The sequence below is a fragment of the Thunnus maccoyii genome, chromosome 2 (genome assembly GCF_910596095.1).
Source record: "Thunnus maccoyii chromosome 2, fThuMac1.1, whole genome shotgun sequence".
Taxonomy (NCBI): Eukaryota; Metazoa; Chordata; class Actinopteri; order Scombriformes; family Scombridae; genus Thunnus; species Thunnus maccoyii.
The window spans coordinates 1,069,125-1,081,168 of record NC_056534.1 but is presented as its reverse complement, the minus strand read 5'-3'; the positions used below and the strand labels follow the sequence as shown (position 1 = coordinate 1,081,168).

The window sequence follows — 12,044 nt, the reverse complement described above, 5'->3', positions numbered from 1 at the left end:
GAAGCCTATGAATTCGGCTGAAGCCTCCTGCAGTGCTTTCTTGAGCTGCTATCATTGTTTGACAGGGCTTGCAGCAGGGTCTGACTCTTTTTCCAGCTTCTCCCTGATTTTGGCCTGAAGATTCTTTCACCTCAGGGCTCTGGAGTCACTGAACCTGGAGCTTCTTGATCTTGGTCTTGATCTTGATCTCTATCTTTCCTCTTGTGAGGGGTTTGTAAGTGAAGGAAGCTTTTTACATTATAACAAACATATAATTATAACAAATAATATTCAAAATTCCATGTTTCTACTGTAATTAACATAGCAATTCTAACTCACATATATAAAATAATTAATAGGCTACACAATTACATTTATTTTAAACCACAAAATAGGTATAACAATGTAGGTGAATGAATTTAGTCTCTGTGCTGTTTTGTGTCGCAGAAGTCTCTGTGTCAGCTGCAGTAACAGGATGTGGTCGTTGGACAGATGAGAGACTAAATGTGTCAGTCACAACCACATTTCATGGGAACAGCGACACAACATACTGGTGAAGGTAAAGTTCCTGTTTGAGGTGTTATTACTCTTCATGTTGTGGCTGTCAGTTCTGCTCACTGGCTCATAAAGACTCCACAGATTCAGTTCTGTAAGTCTGCAGGAGAATCTACAATAAACAAGACTTCAGTCTGGATAAAGACAGCTGTTCACTGTGAGTGTTAAATACATTTCTATCTCTTCACTGCTTTAGGGAGTGGCCAACCTCATTAAAGCTAACCAACCTGCAGCATTAATGTCATTAAAATTGCTGAGACAGCGGACAGCGGAATTGAACTGCCGATCTTCCAATTAGTGGATGACTCAATCTACCTATTGAGCCACAGCTGCCCCATATAGTAAGAATGACTATAATTTAGTCATTCATTCATTTATTTTGCCATTTTGTTTGCAAATGCAGAATTCAGATGAACGAACAGTTGAAAGCATCCCAACAGTGTCAACATATGAATGGTTCAATTTATGAATTTTATTAAGGCAATTACTTCCCTGTTTTCTCGATATTTTTTTTACTGTGAATCATGTAAAACTACTCTAGTGGAGTCCAAAAATAAAAATTAGAGCTGAAATGAGGTCCTCCCTAATCATTTCTATTGCTTCAGTGATCCAGCTATGTGTGTTACATTTATAATTTTCCAATGTTTCTGGTAGGTGATGTTTGGACTCAAAAGCAAGACTCAGCAACAGAGCAGGTAAATAAAAGTTTAAATACACAGTTTAAATGTTTTTTGATTCAAGGCAGTCAAGTCAGCAGTCAACAGAATCCAAAAGGGAAGCAGGCTGGATCAGAGACTTAAACACAATGACCATGGGGGCACAAGAGAAAATCTGGCTGTGGACTAGTGTTTGTGGAAATAGCAAGTCCTTCATGTTGACAATATTCTGTGATTTTAACAGGATTATGACAAAGTTGGACCTGTTGAACACTCTGGAGGATTTGATAGAGAAGGAATTTGAGGACTTCAAGTGGTTCCTAAAGGATGAAAGTCTGGAAGGCCACCAAGCCATCAAAGCATCCCGGCTGGAGAAGGCAGAGAGACGGGACACCGTGGATCTGATGGTGCAGACCTACCAACTTCCTGGAGCTGTGGAGGTGACCAAGAATCTTTTAAAGAAGATCAACAGAAATGATCTGCTGCTGAGTTTATCAGAAGGTGAGTCACAGGAAGAGAGAAACATGATGTCACTGCCAGGTGAGAGATGTATTTTAATACTGGACCGATCTTATGCAAACAAGATAATAATTTGTTAGCACAAGATGCCATCTCTCACTGGCAACGTTTATATTTTTACAGTCTATGGTTTTGAACTATAGTAAATGAAATATGAAAAACTGGGAAACAACATTGCAATGGCAATGCACAATCATGGTGCACAGTGTAAAGATAACAGAAGAATCATACAGCTTTAAACTTAACATTTGAATCCGATGAGCCCTTAATGACTACAGCGCAGCTTCATCGCATTCAACTCAACAAGAAACCACATTGAAAGTTTGTGTTATATAATCAAGCATTGATTAACCCAATAATAACAGCAAGAAGTGTGATTGAAAAAATATATAATGTCTCCCTCTATGTCTCAGTGGATGTCAGTGATGCTGGAGAGACTTCAGAGAATAGAGGACCTTCCTCTTCTCAGACTGAAGGTAAAAGTGCTGTGCTCTCTGGTATGTATGGGAGAAAAACTGTTGTTTTTACGTTTACAATAATTAAGTGTAAGTTTTACTTTCTGTGTGAGACTTTATGACTCCATTATAACTGTGTTAAAGCAAAAGCAGGGGAACTTGCTGAGATTTTGTTGATTGTAGCATCCATAGGATATACTAACAAAAAGTGTGTTCAAACTGAACTGGAAGCAAATTTTCAAAGGGACAAAAGACAAAACTGACTCAAAAAAGACAGGACTGACTCACCTAGCTTGCATTAAGCCAACCCCAACACACTAATGGCCAGCACCAATAGGCCACACCAAATGCTCAATCCTAACCTCTGATAGGACAATACACATGTAGTGACAGTACATGTGTTGTTCAGCCTTTCTCTATGGTCTTGTAGCAGACCCATATCTTCGTTGATGAGACAGTGGTCATCAGCAAACAACAGTTTGTTCACAGTCTCAGGTTCTGGTTACGGGTTTGCCTCCTTGGTGATACTGTCCATGTAGGTTATGAACATCAGTGGGGACAGCGCATATCCATCTGTGACACCTGATGTTACATCAAAGCAGTCAGTGTTCCCCTCTGGAGAGCACATGGCACTTTTGCTGTCTCTGTACATGGCCCTGATTTTGTCCAGTAGTGGGCCTTTGTCCAGTTGGTTATACAGTAGTTCAAACTAGTTCCACCTCAAGCTCCACCAGTATCTACAATCTAATAATGTATAGATCATACAGGATACTATATCAGTCACAAAATATTCCATTACAAGAAAAGTCCTGCATTCAAAATCCTACTAAAGGGACTTACATAAAGTGAGCAGTTTGATGTTTAGTGCCTTGCTGAAGAAGACTTTAATATATGAAACAGGAGAAGTCAGGGATCAAAACTCCAAACTGACAACCAAAGGCCCACTGGCTCTAACACCTGAGCTACAGCTGCCCATGTCTCCTGAATGAACAGGGTACAAGGTAACAAACAATGAACTGATTTGTTTTCAATTCAATTCAATTCAATTCAATTCAATTCAATTCCATTCAATTTTATTTATATAGCGCCAAATCATAACAAAAGTTATCTCACAGCACTTTTTACATAGAGCAGGTATAGCCCATACTCTTTATTTTACCTAGACCCAACATTCCCCCATTAGCAAGCACTTGGCGACAGCAGCAAGGAAAAACTCCCCTTTAATGAAAAGAAACCTCGAGCAGAACTGGGCTCTTGGTGGGTGGTCATCTGTCTTGACCGGTTGGGTTGAGACAGAAAGAGGGAGGGAGGGAGAGAGAGCCATAGAGAAGCATAATAACAATAATAACAATAATAACAATAACGACGATAATAATAATAGAAATATGACTAATACTAATAAAAGCAGGTTTGGGCATCAAGCAGGACCGTGTCAGCACAGGTTCCCCATAGCCATGGTCCATGGGACTCTGCCATGCATAACTAGAGGGTCCATGACCATGATCCATAGGAACATGTGAGATGAGAAAGCACAAAAACCAAGAAGAAGCCAAGTTAGTAAGATGCATTAATGGTACATGAATGCATACAGATGGAGATGAGGAGGAGGAGAGAGGAGCTCAGTGCACCATGAGAAGTCCCCAGGCAGTCTAGGCTGCTATAGCAGCATAACTAGGGACTAATCCAAGGCAAGCCTGACTGGTTCTAACTATAAGCTTTATCAAAAATGAAAGTTTTAGCCTACTTTTAAATGTAGAGAGGGTGTCTGCCCCCCCGACCAAATCTGGAAGATGGTTCCACAGGAGATGAGCCTGATTGCTAAAGGGTCTACCTCCCATTCTATTTTTGGAAACTCTAGAAACCACAAGTAAGCCTGCATTCTGGGAATACAGTGTTCTAGTGGGATAACCGGGTACTATGAGTTCTTTAAGATAAGATGGTGCCTGACCATTAAAGGCTTTGTAGGTGAGGAGAAGTGATAACACACACTAAGTGTTTTCAATTCTTAGCTGGACAACAGACACTACAACAATTATAAACTGAAAAAGTCTGCTCCATGAGTCTGAAAAGCAGCATAGTTAGAGCACAGAGTGAGATGTCTGTTCTCCCTCTTTCTCTTTGCTATAAACACATGTAACACTAGCTGTTAGCATGCAGCTGCTCTTATTTCTACCAGGGTCTCAGTGCTTGTTCTCTGCAGAAACTCTGCTGCTCTCTGCCTGCTCAACCTTCTTTCAGTTAGTCAGCGGGTTGCTCTGATAGCTGCAGCCTCGCATTCAAACACACGTGCTCTCTCTCTCAACCACACAGTCGCTATGTACTGAGCCATTCAGTAAAGGGGCTATGTTACTTGTTTGACACATTTTAGTTTAGGAAACATCTTAAAATACTTTTCTTTCATAAAATCCCTGATGTTTAGGCCCGGCAGGGGGTCAACCATGCCTTTACTGCTTTTTGTGAGAAAAAGACATCTAGTATGTTTTTTCTATTTGTCACACAGATGTGATGGTTCCAGTACCAGAGCCACAACCCATCTCCTATTACCAACACATGCTTCAGTCAAACCTCCAGGATAAGTTTATGTGTGCACAAGAGGGGTGGGCACAGAAAAAAGATGAGCAACGTCTGGATGATGTCTACACAGAGCTGTACATCACAGCCGGGGGGGACATACACATCAACACACAGCATGAGGTCAGACAGATTGAAAGGGCAGGGAAGCTAGCAGAAACACTTAAACCCAGTGACATTTTTAGAATCCCCACTGGAAGATATAAACCCATCAGAACAGTTCTGACTAATGGAATTGCAGGAATTGGCAAAACATTTCTTGTGCAAAAGTTTGTGTTGGATTGGGCTGAAGGAAGAGCCAATCAAGATGTGCATCTCATTTTCCCCTTTACCTTCCGTCAGCTGAATTTACTAAAGGGAGAAAAGTTTCGTTTGGCAGAGCTCATTCATGAATGCATCAGGGAGACCAGAGACATCAAGGAGGAGGCTCTTAATCACATCTTTACAACTCTACAGATGTCAGGAAACACCAACTATGACAAGAGTAAATTCAAACTTCTTTTTGTGTTTGATGGGCTGGATGAGAGCCGCCTTCATCTGAACCTTAATGTCAATGATATTGGCTATCTCGACATAACAAAGTCAACTGAAGTGGAAGTCCTGCTGAGGAAACTCATCAACAGAAAAGAGTTTTGCTCAGCACGTATCTGGATAACCACACGACCTGCAGCTGCTTATCAGATCCCTCGAGACTTTGTTGATAGCATGACAGAGGTCAGAGGGTTCACTGACCCACAGAAGGAGGAGTACTTCAGGAAAAGATTCAGAGATGAGGAGCAGGCCAGCACAATCATCTCCCACATCAAGACATCACCTAGTCTCCACATCATGTGCCACATGCCAGTCTTCTGCTGGATCACTGCTACAGTTCTGGAGGATGTGTTGAAAAGCAGAGAGGGAGGAGAGCTGCCCAAAACCCTGACTGAGATGTACACAGAATTCCTGGTGTTTCAGATTGAACAGACAAAACAAAAATATGGCCCAGAAAAGTGCATTCAGTATATTAAGTCATTAGCAAAACTGGCTTTCCACCAGCTGGAAAAGGGCAACCTGATCTTCTATGAGAGAGACCTGAGAGAGAGTGGAATTAATTTCAATGAGGCCTCAGTGTGCTCAGGAGTGTTCACACAGATCTTTAAAGAAGAGCGTGGGAAGAAGGATGACAAAAAGATGTTCAGCTTTGTCCATCTGAGTGTTCAGGAGTTTTTGGCAGCTTTTTATGTAGAGAAGTCTCTCATTAACAGACACAAGAATGTCATGTCTGAGCCAGGGCAAACTTGTGGCAAACATGTACGAATGATTTTCAGCAAAACATCGATGAGAGAGCTCCACAGGTATGCTATTGACAAGGCCTTACAGAGTCCAAATGGACACCTGGACTTGTTCCTCCGCTTCCTCCTGGGTCTTTCACTACAGACCAATCATAATCTCTTACAAGGGCTACTAAAAAAGAAAAGAAGCTCACAGACAAGTCAGAAAACAGTTGAGTATATTAAGGAGAAGATCAGTGAGAATCTTTCTGCAGACAGAAGCATCAATCTGTTCCACTGTCTGAATGAACTGAATGATCATTCTCTAGTGGAGGAGATCCAACAGTACCTGAGTTCAGGAAGTCTCTCCACAGATGAACTGTCTCCTGCTCAGTGGTCAGCTCTGGTCTTCATTTTACTGTCATCAGAAAAAGATCTGAATGTGTTTGACCTGAAGAAATACTCTGCTTCAGAGGAGGGTCTTCTGAGGCTGCTTCCAGTGGTCAAAGCCTCCAACAAAGCTCTGTAGGTGCACAGAAAACTGCAGATACTAACTGTATCACCTGTAGAGTTGATCCCAGCTAATGAAAGTAGAGCTTTAGTCAATCTGCCTTGGCTGCCTTGCCAAAGTTTTAATCTGCCTTGACTGGTTGAGTTGAGAGAAAAAGAAGGGAGGGCGAGAGGAAAGAGACACAGAAAAGCATAACAACAACAACAACAACAATAATAATAATAATAACAACAACAATAATAACAATAATAGTGGGAGAAGACAAGTCAAGGAAGTACCCCCATAGGACCATGCTACCATCTCCGCACCATCCCACAACCATGGCCCACAACTCAGATTTTCCTGTGAGACTAGAAAGCACAGAAACTCTGGGTAAGAAGCTAAGTTAGTAACATACAATAATGGTACATGAATGCGTACAGATGGAGAGAAGGAGAGAGGAGCTCAGTGCATCATGGAAAGTTCCCTGGCAGTCTAGGTCTATAGCAGCATAACTAAGGGCTGTTTCAAGGCAAGGCTGGCCAGTCCTAACTATAAGCTTTATCAAAAAGAATCATTTTAAGCTTACTCAGCTTAAGCTTAAGCTAAACGTAGAAAGGGTGTCTTCCCCCAGACCGAATCTGGAAGATGGTTCCACAGGAGAGGGCCCTGCTAGCTGAAGGTTCTGCCTCCCATTCTACTTTTGGAGACTCTAGGAACCACAAGTAAGCCTGCATTCTAGAAGCAGAGTGTTCTCGTGGGATAATAGGGTACTATAGGCTCTTAAAGATACGATGGTGCCTGACCATTAAGGGCTTTGTAGGTGTGGAGAAAGATTTTAAATTCTATTCTGGATTTTACAGGAAGCCAATGCAGCAAAGCTAAAATGGGACGCATTTTATCTCTTTTTTTTCAGTACATATACAGCTGCATTCTGGACCAGCTGGAGAGTCGTTAGAGACTTATTAGGGCAGCCTGATAAGGAATTGCAATAATCCAGCCTAGAAGTAACAAATTCGTGGACTAATTTTTCTGTATCTTTTTGAGACAGGATGTGCCTGTTTTTTGCAATATCATCTAGGTGAAAAGGGCAGTCCTTGAAATTCGTTTTATGTGGGAGTTAAAGGACATATCCTGACCAAAGATAACTCCCAGATTCCTTACGGTGGTGCTGGAGGCCAGGGTAATGCCATTCAGAGTAGCTATATCATTAGATTATGTGTTTCTAAGGTGTTTAGAGCCAAGCACAATAACCTCAGCTTTGTTTGAATTTGGTGGCAAAGAATTGCAGGTCATCCAGGTCTAAATGTCTGGATGATTAGAGGATGTTTAGTTAACTGATAACTGACTCTGTGTCTAACTTTTGCATGCATGGAGGATTCTTTGTTAACATGTACAAACTGAAATCAATCTGATAAATAGGGTTTAAACCAGCTTAATGCAGTTCCTTTAATGCCAATTAAATGTTCCACTCTCTGTAATAAGATGTGATGGTCAATGGTGTCAAATGCAGCACTATGATCTAACAAGACAAGTACAGAAAGAAGTCCTTTGTCTGATGCATTTAGGAGATCATTTGTAAGTTTAACCAATGCTGTCTCTGTGCTATGATGTGCTCTGAATCCTGACTGAAAATCCTCAAATAAACTATTGTTATGTAGAAAGTCAAACAATTGATTGTTGACTGCTTTCTCAAGGATCTTAGACAGAGAGGGAAAATTAGACATAGGTCTATAGTTGGCTAAAACTGAACCTGAAACCTGAATCAAGAGTAGGCTTTTTAAGAAGAAGTTTAATTACAGCTACCTTAAAGGACTGTGGTACATAGCCTGTTGCTAAAGACAGATTGATCATATCTAGTGAGGAAGTGCTAACCAAGGGTAAGACTTCTTTAAGCAGCCTAGCTGGGATGGGGTCTAAGAGACAGGTTGATGGTTTAGATGAAGAAATAATTGAAGTTAGTTTGGGAGGATCAATTACAGAAAAACAGTCCAAATATATTTTACAGCTGATTCTAAGGTTCCTATGTTCGGGGATAAATGGGTGCCTGTTGAGGGCAGGACGTGATGAATTTTGTCTCTAAGGAAAATCCAGAATCCAAATTGTGGCCATGGCTGTGGGGATGGTGGCATGTTCCTGTGAGTGTCCTACCTGGTCACTTTCTCCTGTCATCATTGCTATTATTATTACTAGTCATATATCTATTATTATTATCATCATTGTTATTGTTATTATTGTTGTCATTATGCTTCTCTGTGTCTCTCTCCCCTCCCCCCCACCTTCTTTCTCTCTCAACTCAACCAGTCAAGGCAGATGGCTGCCCACCTAGAGCCGAGTTCTACTTGAGATTTCTTCACGATAAAGGCAAGTTTTTCCTTGCCACTGTCACCAAGTGCTTGTTCATGTGGGAATTGTTGGGTATATAAATAGAGAGTATGGTCTAGACCATAGACTATATAAAAATATGGACATAGTTACCGTGACGTCACCTGTTGGTTTCTTAAGAGCGGTTTTGAAGCTCAAAGCGAGCTGCTCCGGTCGTCACCATCTTGGCAGCGCATGACGCTGCCTAACTCCCAGCCAATCAAAAATGGGCAAAGAGGCGGGCCGAATGGCTGAAACAAGCTACTGCACTCCGCAACTAGCAGCTGGCGGACCTGTCACTCAAAGCAGCCATGTCCTCCATTATGCATAACTTTATGGCTTAATAAAATTTAAACGGGTGAGTTATAAAAAGATTCACCCCCCGTACAGTTGTCATGAAAGGGGAAATTAGCTATAGAGGCCAAAATGTTTTTTTGTATCAGGCTGTAAACACCTTTATTTCTGCTGTAAAATTGGGCATTTTAACATGGGGGTCTATAGGAAATGACTCGCTTTTGCAGCCAGCCTCAAGTGGCCATTCAATGAACTGCAGTTTTTGGCACTTCCACATTGGCTTCATTTTACAGCCCCAGAGGTTGCTGCTTGGTCTAGACCTGCTCAATGTGAAAAGTGCCATGAGATAACTTTTGTTATGATTTGGTTCTATATAAATAAAATTGAATTGAATTGAATCCAATAGTTAGAATTTTATCATTAAAGAAGCTCATGAAGTAATTACTACTGAGAGCTATAGGAGACATTCATTATATTGTTTCATTGTATACTGTTGTTATTATACCTCTTCTGATGAATGCATTTTGTTTAAGTTACTGTGATAAAAAAGGTGTGACATTCATTTTTGAAGTAATGACTCAATTTACTTGATTAAAATTCTCTTAATTGACCAAGATCCTTATGACTTATATATAGAGAGAAAGCAACTCTAACGTTGTGTTTTTTTTACTTTGTAAACAGCAGAAATGTGTCAGTGTTTGTCTTTATCACTAACTCTCTTTTAGGTTGAGTGGCTGTAATCTGTCAGAGAGAAGCTGTGCAGCTCTGTCCTCAGTTCTCAGCTCCCAGTCCTCTAGTCTGAGAGAGCTGGATCTGAATAACAACGACCTGCAAGATTCAGGGGTGAAGCTGTTGTCTGTTGGACTGGAGAGCCCAAACTGTACACTGGATACTCTCAGGTCAGATCTCACTGTGATGCTTTTGTGTAACACTGTGTACCTCAAACATTAAATGGTGTATAGTCAAGTATTTGTATTGCATGAAACATACAATATGTGATATGGCCTCATAATTAGAGTAAAATTCATTTTCACAACTATAGTCATTACTTTAAGTGCAATAAAACGTTTTTGAATAAGAGACATTTATCAAATCATGCATGCCTTTGCATAAATGCAATATTTTCATCTGTAATAGTGGCCACAGTCTCCCATCCATCGTCAATATTTTTACACAGCCATAGGACACTTGTCAGGTTAATAGCCAATTGTTATGAACAAGCTGAAACAACTGTATGTAGTCCGCGCTCAGACTTAAGGATATCTCGTTTTCCCAGGGACAGTAAAAAGAGCACCAAGGACACAACAATACGGTGTCTGGGACAATTCCGGGACAGTAGAAAAAACATCTAAGTAAATTTTGAAATAGGTGTTATTTGAATAAATTGACCACATATGGGAATGTAAATGGTTACTTTCTTGCCTGAAAATATGTTAACACTTGATAAAGTGACATTTACAGTGAAAATATAACTTTTAGCCTGGTGCAATTTAATCTAACCCATGATGGCATCGCTGCAGGTGTTACACCATATTTGTTGACCCATCACATTCTGTGACCTGCCCTGATATTCATATCAGTCCTCATGCCCAAACAAACCTAACCAACACTGCAGGTCACAGAATCTATTGGGTCAGCAAATATGTTGAATCATCTCTAAAGTTAAACTTAGTTATTACGTAGTGTATTACCTTCACTTGAGCTTTAACAGCGGGATGGTGATATCAAAGATGCATTAAGCCTGAGGTGTTAGATCCTTTAGCAGCAACTTCTCTTCAGCAAGTTTTACAAATTGGAGATCCTTCTCTTTGAACAACCCCCTGGCTATTCTTTATGTATCCAAAATGCTTCTTTGATGGGTCCCTCAGCCATTGTCAGAACACTTCTTGTCTCCTTTAGTTAATATAGCGCCCCTCAAATATAAATGAGAGGAGTTGCTCTCATGACAGCATGTGTAACTTTGTGTTCCTGAACTTGTTGCATCACAGAATTTTAAGCTGGTACACCAGGTTCCATCTGCAGTCTGCTGGTTGCACTTATGGACAAATTTTAATTTTGTTTAATTTTCCTCACAGTACAACACACAAAATAACATACCATACTGTCAATTTTTTGTGAAAATGCGATTAATAGTGAAATTGGTTAATCCTGCATTCCTAGTGTGTGAGTGTGTCTGTATGTGTGTGTGTGTCTTCAGACTGTCAGGCTGCCTGGTCACAGAGGAAGGCTGTGCTTCTCTGGCCTCAGCTCTGAGATCCAACCCTTCCTATCTGAGAGTGCTGGATCTGAGCTACAATCATCCAGGAAAGTCAGGAGTGAAGCTGCTGTCTGCTGGACTTAAGTATCCATATTGCAGACTGGACACTCTCAGGTATGAACAGACAACAAGAGCTCACACACTGTTTCTCTGTCACACTGACATGCTGAGGACTGTTGGTTGACAGTCTGTACCAGCAGCACTGCTGATAACAGTTGAGACATAACTGATGTACAGAGAATCCCTGTCCCTACTGAGACTGACATCCAAACTAATATCAGACCAGGATCATGTGCTAATCAAGTACCAGCACCTACCATACACCTCATTCCTGTTTTTACTGCAAATTAGAGCTCCATGATCTTATTGTATGCCTTTATCTCATTCATTCTATGATCTTATTCTTGCCTGACAATAATCCTGATGTATATGTGTGCAGAGAGATCTATTACATCAAACCACGCACTCCCAATCTCTCCCTCAACTGCATCAACAAATGATAAGTGTTTGTTAACAAAAATCAGTGAAACAATAATCTTTGTACGGAACAACAAAAATGAGTTCAATTGAAGATTAATTAATTTTTAATTTAACAGATCAGCCTGTAATATGAAAAATTAGCCTAATTGGTTCACTAGTTCCTAAACAAGGGAT

At 40.7% G+C, this 12,044-nt stretch overlaps 1 pseudogene; it reads left to right on the top strand.

Annotated features, from left to right (window-relative positions):
- Window positions 1–1,438: 1,438 nt before the first annotated feature.
- Window positions 1,439–12,044, top strand: part of LOC121912557 — a 28,058-nt pseudogene continuing 17,452 nt past the window's right edge.